This window comes from Drosophila persimilis, unplaced genomic scaffold (genome assembly GCF_003286085.1).
Source record: "Drosophila persimilis strain 14011-0111.01,24,50 unplaced genomic scaffold, DperRS2 tig00000777-arrow-arrow-pilon, whole genome shotgun sequence".
In the NCBI taxonomy this organism is placed as follows: domain Eukaryota; kingdom Metazoa; phylum Arthropoda; class Insecta; order Diptera; family Drosophilidae; genus Drosophila; species Drosophila persimilis.
Window position 1 is genome coordinate 161,855 of NW_020825352.1, and position 8,378 is coordinate 170,232.

Genomic DNA, 8,378 nt, shown 5'->3' on the forward strand with positions numbered 1-8,378 from the left:
TATGTTTTTTCAAACATGGAAAAAAAATTACTGCAAGATATGATGTTAGCGATTTGTATACTAATGGAACCCTTGACTTAGGTCAGTTTTTCCAAAGGCTTGAAACGCAAGCCGGTAAACAAAAAATCAGCCAACTCAAAGTGGCACCGTGGGAAAATATCTTTGAATACATTTCAATAGATAATTTTAAAAATATGGGCAATAAAATATTACGAACAATAAGAGTAGCGCTACTCAACCCGGTGACCCTAATTAAAAATGAAAAAGAAAAAGAAGCAATACTGTCTACATTACATGATGATCCCATACAAGGAGGACATACAGGCATAACAAAAACCTTGGCCAAGGTCAAAAGACATTATTTTTGGAAAGGTATGACTAAAGAAATAACCAATTACATACGAAAATGTCCAAAATGCCAAAAAGCTAAAGTAACCAAGCACACAATAACTCCATTGACTATTACAGAAACACCATACATGGCTTTTGATAGGGTAATAGTGGATACGATCGGTCCACTTCCTAAATCAGAACAAGGAAATGAATATGCAGTCACCTTAATATGTGACCTGACAAAATACCTTGTTGCCATACCTATTAGAAACAAAAGTGCAAATACAGTAGCTAAAGCTATTTTTGAAAATTGTATTCTAAAGTACGGTCCAATGAAGACGTTCATTACGGACATGGGAACAGAATATAAAAATTCAATAATTGAAGACTTATGTAAAAATCTAAACATCAAAAACATAACTTCTACTGCACATCATCACCAGACTGTAGGAACCGTGGAGCGAAGCCACAGAACATTTAACGAGTTCATACGCTCATACATCTCAGCTGACAAATCAGATTGGGATGTATGGCTGCAATACTTCGTATATTGTTTTAATACAACCCCCTCTATGGCACATGATTATTGTCCATATGAGCTAGTTTTCGGTAAGACTTCAAACTTACCAGTTCAATTTAATACTATAGATAGAATAGCACCTCTATATAACATAGATGATTACTCTAAAGAGAGTAAATATAGATTAGAAATAGCATATAAACGAGCAAGGATTATGCTCGAGGAGCATAAAATTAAAAATAAACAGCTCTATGACTTAAAGTTAAAAGATTTAAATTTAGCTGTAGGAGATAAAGTTTTATTGAAAAATGAAACAGGACATAAGCTAGATTTTAAATATATAGGACCATATAGAGTAGAAAGTATCGGAGAAAGAGATAACGTCATAATCTCCGATAATAAAAACAAAACTCAGAAAGTACATAAGGATAGGTTAAAGATTTGCAATTATTAATAATTTTTTAGTATGGCCATACATAAATATAAACCATAAAAATATACTATTCCGCATTTATATTCAAATAACTTTTAAATTTTATCAATATTAATTAAAATTCAATATTCTAATAATTGACTAAAAAAGAAAAAATATATATATAAATTGTCTTTTTAAGAATACATAACTCGTATACATATATAGTAAAAGCTAAAAATAAAATAACTTCATTATATTACGTTATTTTTCAAAAGGAGGGAGATGTAGTATGCTCATATTAAAGTAAAGTAAAGTATTCATTATTTCGAATACCCACTGTACCGACGGTACTTAAAGAATACACACTGTAACACTTTGTTTCAGTGTTTACGTAACAATAAAGTCCCAGACATTCTGGGTGATCGTATTACGATTCACTCAAGAATGCCTCGAGCGACCCAAGTGCAGCGTCAGCATGTTCCCATGACTTGACGGCACTAATATACATGCATACACACATATATCTTCCCTCGCGCTCTCGCTGCCAACAGCGCTGAGCATATACATATTAACATATAAGAGATAAGAACACATAGTTCTGCCGCTCCGCTGCCGGCGTCACTGGCAGCGCAGCTCCGCGGCTTTTGGCTTACAAAAGCCCAAACCACAATTGTAAAATACAGAAGAGAAATCACAATAAAACAGATCGGAGGGTTGAGCCCCAACGATCCAACAAAAAGGATTTGAACATTTCATTTTACATCTTGATGCTGGCTATAATAATAATACGATCCAATTCAGATTCCGCAGTCTAAAAGATATCGTCATTCTCTACGATTCTGCGTTTTTGGTTTTCTCGTATCTTTAAAATTGTGGATGCCACAGATTTTCGCCCTTTGTGGGGGCGGAAGTGGGCGGGGCAAAGTTTTGAAATATTTTTGTAGCAGTGACATATCACAGAAGTCTGGATCCAAAACATCGTTGCTCTAGCTCTTATAGTCTTTGAGCATTAGGCGCTGAAGGGGACGGACAGACGGACAGACGGACGGACGGACAGACGGACAGACGGACAGACAGACATGGCTCAATCGACTCGGCTATTGATGCTGATCAAGAATATATATACTTTATGGGGTCGGAAACGATTCCTTCTGGACGTTACACACATACACTTTTACCACAAATCTAATATACCCCAATACTCATTTTGAGTATCGGGTATAAAAACGAGGGGGAACGTTGTGAGTTGCTGCGGACACCGCAACTCTACGGTTATACCCGATACTAAGTCAGTATGGCTCTCCTCCGGCAGACGCCGCTAATATTAAACGACTCGACAAAGAGTGCGTGCGAGAGAGACAGAAAATCAGTCTGAGCGTGACGTCGGGCGCTGCGTAGCCACTGCAAATTCATTTGTTCCTTTTGGCTATAAAAATGATCTGATCTGATCCAGATTCAGCAACCTGATAGATATGGTCATTGTTAATGTGTGTATGTGTGTGTGTAGGAAGCTGGGTTGCATACGGTACATAAACCGTCTACAGTTTGGTCGTCGCAACTAGAACTTGAACCAGTTGGACTGCGGAGAGGGTATCCTACGGTGCGCAAGTGAGGATCTGAAGACACAGCGACAGCCTCTGATGATTGCGATGGGAGATGAGTGACAGGCAGCTATGGTACTGTTTCTGATACTGACTTTATTGAACAAATGCATCTCCTTATATAGCTAACAGTGGAATTCTTATTCTATGGGAAGGACCGCACAGGCTCCTTGTGAGTGTATTTTTAGATTGGGTACACTTACTCTGTGCGGGGGTTATATTTCAGTGTATTTACTTAGGTACTTGGCAGTAATAAGGTAGATAGTTTATTGCTTGATCCCTTTTGGTGGGTTCGAGTTTACAAGTGCTATTGTCTATTCTTAGTTGCTAATGTATTTTTCGTGTCGTCATATTCAGTTACATGAAATGACATGAACAATTTTATTTATGAGTATTTGTGTATGAGATTGAACTGTATATTCCTAATATTCAAGGTGTGGCAGCTCCTGATGATTGATGGTTGATAGTTGCTAGCGTAGATCATCAAGTTCTTGAAGAATGTCTGATGTCTGGTTCTTCAGTTGCCACATTGGTGGCGAGGGTGATGTCTCCGGTGGGCTCACGTCATCAAACCGAGTGTAAGTCGATTTTACTTCGCTGATTGTGGTGCTGAAGGTGCTGATGCTTACTTCAGTATTGCGAGCAGTGCAACCAGGGGACATGGAGAGTAGACCAGTTCCTTCCAGTGTTATGGTTGACGGAACTCCGTTGCATACTGCTTGAAGTTTGGTTGTATAATGCGTTGCGAAGATCCAATTATTTGGATGCTGAGTTTTTAGCCACACCGTGTCAGCCTTTGTGTGTGTTACCTGATACAGTGTTTCTGTTTTATTGTTAAACAGTTGAAACTCACAGCGATTGTCCACATTGAAGATTGTCTGATGGTCAAAGCAGATGAACTCCTCGTTGTGTACTTTAAGATAACGTCGGAATTCCTCTTGATCTCTTGATCATTTGATCTTGTGGCAAATGATCCCGTATCTGGTCTAGTTGGTCTATTAGTTGCTCGGGAGACACCAGCGTGGAGCTTATTCTCCGATGATTAATACCGATTAGGACATCAGATATGTCGGATTGCATTCGTTGGAGAGTTGTTGTGAGCAGGGTTAATTGTGCTATTAGTCCTAAGTACGCTTGAGTCAGATGATCGCTGTGATATGACCCTCTTTCTCGGTTGATAGTAGCCATATGCTGTTCCAAAATTTTTAGGCGATTATCAGTTGTTACTTTGTCTTTTCTGACTACGTTTATTGTCGCGTCAACAATTGATGTTTGGTTTTGGAGCAGATGTAGTAGAAAATCTTCATTGGTTTTCACTTTCTCAATTACTTGAGTCATCTCTTCTGCGTATTTTGCGTCGAGAACACCAAAAAGACTGCTTGCTATGTTTCCTATGATGTCCAGCGGCGATCTGCGTTTTCGAGAGCTTTTCATTAAAACGCTTCCTGCTTGTAGCTCGTTACGCACATGTTGAAAGTGTTGAACTATGGAGTTACATGCCGGAACATTTTTTAATTCAGGGCACATGTATCGTAACTCTGAAATTCCAGCAGACATTAGTTGCATATCCTTCCAATATGGGTCCAAGTCATAGTATACGATCATAGTCCACTCAGACGTTGCTATTCTTGATGTTCCAAGTTTCTCATAGAATATTCCAGGCTTGTTTGCGAATTGTGTCACATTTATTGACTGTGACAATGCTAATGGAAGCATGAGCAACAGCACCACTAATGTTGATGTTAATGTAGGTGACAATTTTGTTGTTCGCTGTGTGGGTGGCTCATCAATCTCCGTGGTGTCACTGATCACGTTGTGGGAACGTTTGATTGCCAGATCTTCTGGAAAGAGCGGCGCATAGACGAGTGATCGGGCGCTTGTATACGCCAGATGCTGTCTTAACGTCAACCACTCGTACGTGGTTGTCCTGTCCAGGATATGTCTTAATGATGCGACCCATTGGCCACTTCATTACAGGAAGGTTGTCTTCCTTAACCAAAACTAATAATCCTTCAGGTACGTTTGGTGAAGCGGTCTTCCATTTATGCCGAGCTTGCAATTCTTGGAGGTATTCTGTAGACCATTGTTTCCAGAATGAATGCTTTAGGCGCGATACCAATTCCCAGCGCTTGACCAATGTTCTTCCTTGATGATCAGTATTGACGTCAGGAGGCGTTGTTAATGGTTCACCAATCAAGAAGTGTCCTGGGGTGAGCGCTGTTGTATCAGTGGGATCATTTGACATTGGAGTGATGGGTCGAGAATTGAGAATTGCTTCAATTTCGATTATCACTGTGTTTAGTTCTTCAAATGTCAATGAGGCTGTGTTGGTGGTTGTTATCAACAGCTTTTTTGCTGATTTTACCGCCGCTTCCCAGAGACCGCCAAACGATGGAGCCCTGGGAGGAATGAATTTAAAATCCACTTGCTTTTTGTTGCAATGATTCGTGATCAGAGCACTTGCCTTTGAGCTGAATATAGAGTCTTCTAATTCTTTAAGCTCATTGTTTGCACCCACAAAGTTCGTTGCATTGTCGCAATGAATAGTTTGGCACTTCCCACGTCTGCCTAAGAATCGACGCAGGGCGGCCAAGAATGCATCTGTGGTCAGGTCGCTTACCAGCTCCAGGTGTACTGCCTTTGTGGAAAAGCAGCAGAACACGGCGATGTACGCCTTATCTGGTCTTTTGCCTCGGATCTTATGGTGGATCGAGATTGGTCCACAGTAGTCGACGCCTGCATGATTTGGTGCATCAGCGGAAGGGGGCGGGGGCGGAAGGGGGTGTGGCGAAATTTGGACAGGAAACGGTCAAGGTCCGATATCACAGGAGTGCGGATTCCAAATTTGGTTACTCTAGCGTTAATAGTGTCTGAGATTTGTGAATATCCCCAGATTTGCATCGTTTGCGGGGGCGGAAGGGGGTGTGGCGAAATTTTGAAACAAACTCGTCTCGGTCTGATATATTAGGAGTGTGGATACCAAATTTGGTTGCTCTAGCTTTTATAGTCTCTGAGATCTAGGCGCTAATGTTTTACTCTAAGCAAAGCCGCCTATGCTACGTGTGTGTTAGAGAGAGACAGGGCGAGAAAAAATGAAATTGTTTTCTTGATGCTGGCTATAATAACAATACGATCCAATTCAGATTCTGCAGGACGGACAGACAGACAGGGCTCAATCGACTCGGCTATTGATGCTGATCAAGAATATATATACTTTATAGGGTCGGAAAAGATTCCTTCTGGACGTTACACACATCCACTTTTACCACAAATCTAATATACCCCAATACTCATTTTGAGTATCGGGTATAAAAAAAGGGGAAAAAAAAGGGAAGACGGAATAAAGAGAAGACGGAAAAGAGAGAAACGAAATACTGACTGGGAGGAAATATCGAGTATATCGCAGAAGCGCCCCTACATCGTATCGATAGGCGGGGTTCGGCTCCAGCCAGAAAATTGCAAGGGCTGGCAGCGCCGCCCGAGCAAAGGCGCCAGAGGGCGCCAGGGCACTGTGATCCCAGGTGCAACAAAGAGCGCGCGTAAAATAGGGCCGTTTGAATGAGGAAGGCACACCCCGTCGCAAGATCGCGGAAAACGGGAGTATTCCGCTGCGTGAAGAAAGAGCGGGGTGTGAGGAACCGCGGTTCCCACAGGCCGAGTGCGACCAAAGCACAGCCGGATAAAGGCGGTGGGACGGTCGGATAAAGGCTGATGGCTGGCCGGATAAGGCGAAGGTCAGTCCAGATACCCACGGATATCCGGATGCGGCGAAGAGGCCAAGGGTCCCGAGAGGAGAAGTGCCCTGCTCTCGGAGAGAGAGACACGCGAGAGGCAAAGGAGACGGCGGGATCGGGCCGGCAGTGATCCGACGCATGACCAAATAAAGGCATGGGATCACGCCACCGGCCAGGCCCCGTTACGAAGGCCGTGGAAACCAGGAGACGGCGATGGAAAACTACCGACGCCGAGCCGGGGCCTGGCAAGGGGCTATAAAAGGAGGCTGCGGCGTCGAAGCGGGGCACGTTGAAACCCCGTCAAAACGTAAGAGTGATACCCGGTACGGTTCGAAGAAGTGCAGTGAAGTGTATAGCAACAGGAAGACAGGCCCCGCCTGCCCCCAGAGTAAGTCTTAGTTAAGAGGAGATCCCCGTTTGCCGGCGGAAGCTAAGAGGAGAGTGCGAGACGTAGAGTGCGGATTTGAGTGGCGGGCCAAAGCAATAGCGGAGGTCAAATTGCCCCAATCATTAGCCTCAACGCTGCCACACCCGACGAGAGCCCACGCGTGGTGGAGATCCGTAGATAAGCGAAATTGTAACATCTAGACCTAAGTCCTAATAGAATTACGAATAAAGCGAAGTTCGAGTAAAGAAAAGCAAGGTCTTATCATTTGTCGTTGGGGGCAACAATAATCTGCCGACCGCTGAGCGAGCCCAGCAAACTCAAGCGAGCCCAAAAAGCAGGTTCGTTACAGTATTTATGTCTGATTCTGATTCTGTCTGTTCGACATCACTATCTGTCATATGATTTATTTTAATCCGAGATAAAGCGTCCGTTACTACTACGTTAGTTGAGCCTGGCTTATAAATGATTTTTGGTGTGAAACTTTCTATGAAGTAATACCAACGTTTCATTTCAACATTTGGATTTTTTTGCGACATTGCAAAGGACAAAGGTTGGTGATCTGTATGTATTTCAATTCCACTCACTCCATATAAATAATTTCGCAAATTTTTTAATGCCCATACAATAGCTAATAATTCCTTTTTATTAGTAGCATATAATTGCTCGGTTTTACTTAAAGTTTTAGAAATAAATGTTATGGGATTCCCATCTTGCGACAAAACTGCACCTATTGCTATGTCCGATGCATCTGTGGTTAATGTGAATTTTTTATTGTAATCTGGTTGTACTAATTCAATATGTGCTATTAAACTGTCCTTTAAATTATTAAATGCTCCAATTGCTGGTTCATCCAGCTGTATTAATGTTTTCTTGGATGCCCTTCGTGAAACTTTCCCATTTACTCCACTCAGATATTTTGTTAATGGTTTGGCAATTGTGGCATAATTTCGGACAAATTTTCTGTAATACCCTGTTAGTCCTAAGAAGCTACGTAGCTTTCTGATATTTTTAGGAATTGGATAGTTTTGTATTGTGGAGATTTTGTCTGGATCTGTTTTAATGATATTTTGGGAAACAATGTATCCCAGAAATTTGGTTTCCAATTGAAAGAATTTAGACTTCTCTAGGGAAATTTTCATATTAGCGTTTTGCAATATCTGTATTATATGAATTAGATCTTTATAATGTTGTTCTATAGTTTTTGAAAATATTATTTTATCGCCCATATAGACGTGACAAGTTTTCCCAACTTGTTCTCTAAGTATATCGTCCATTGCCCTTTGGAAAATCCTGGGAGCGATAGTCATATTTGCCGTTATTTATGGAAAAAGATGTTTTTTCAATATCTGATTCCCTCATTAAAATCTGATAGAAACCTGACTCTAAA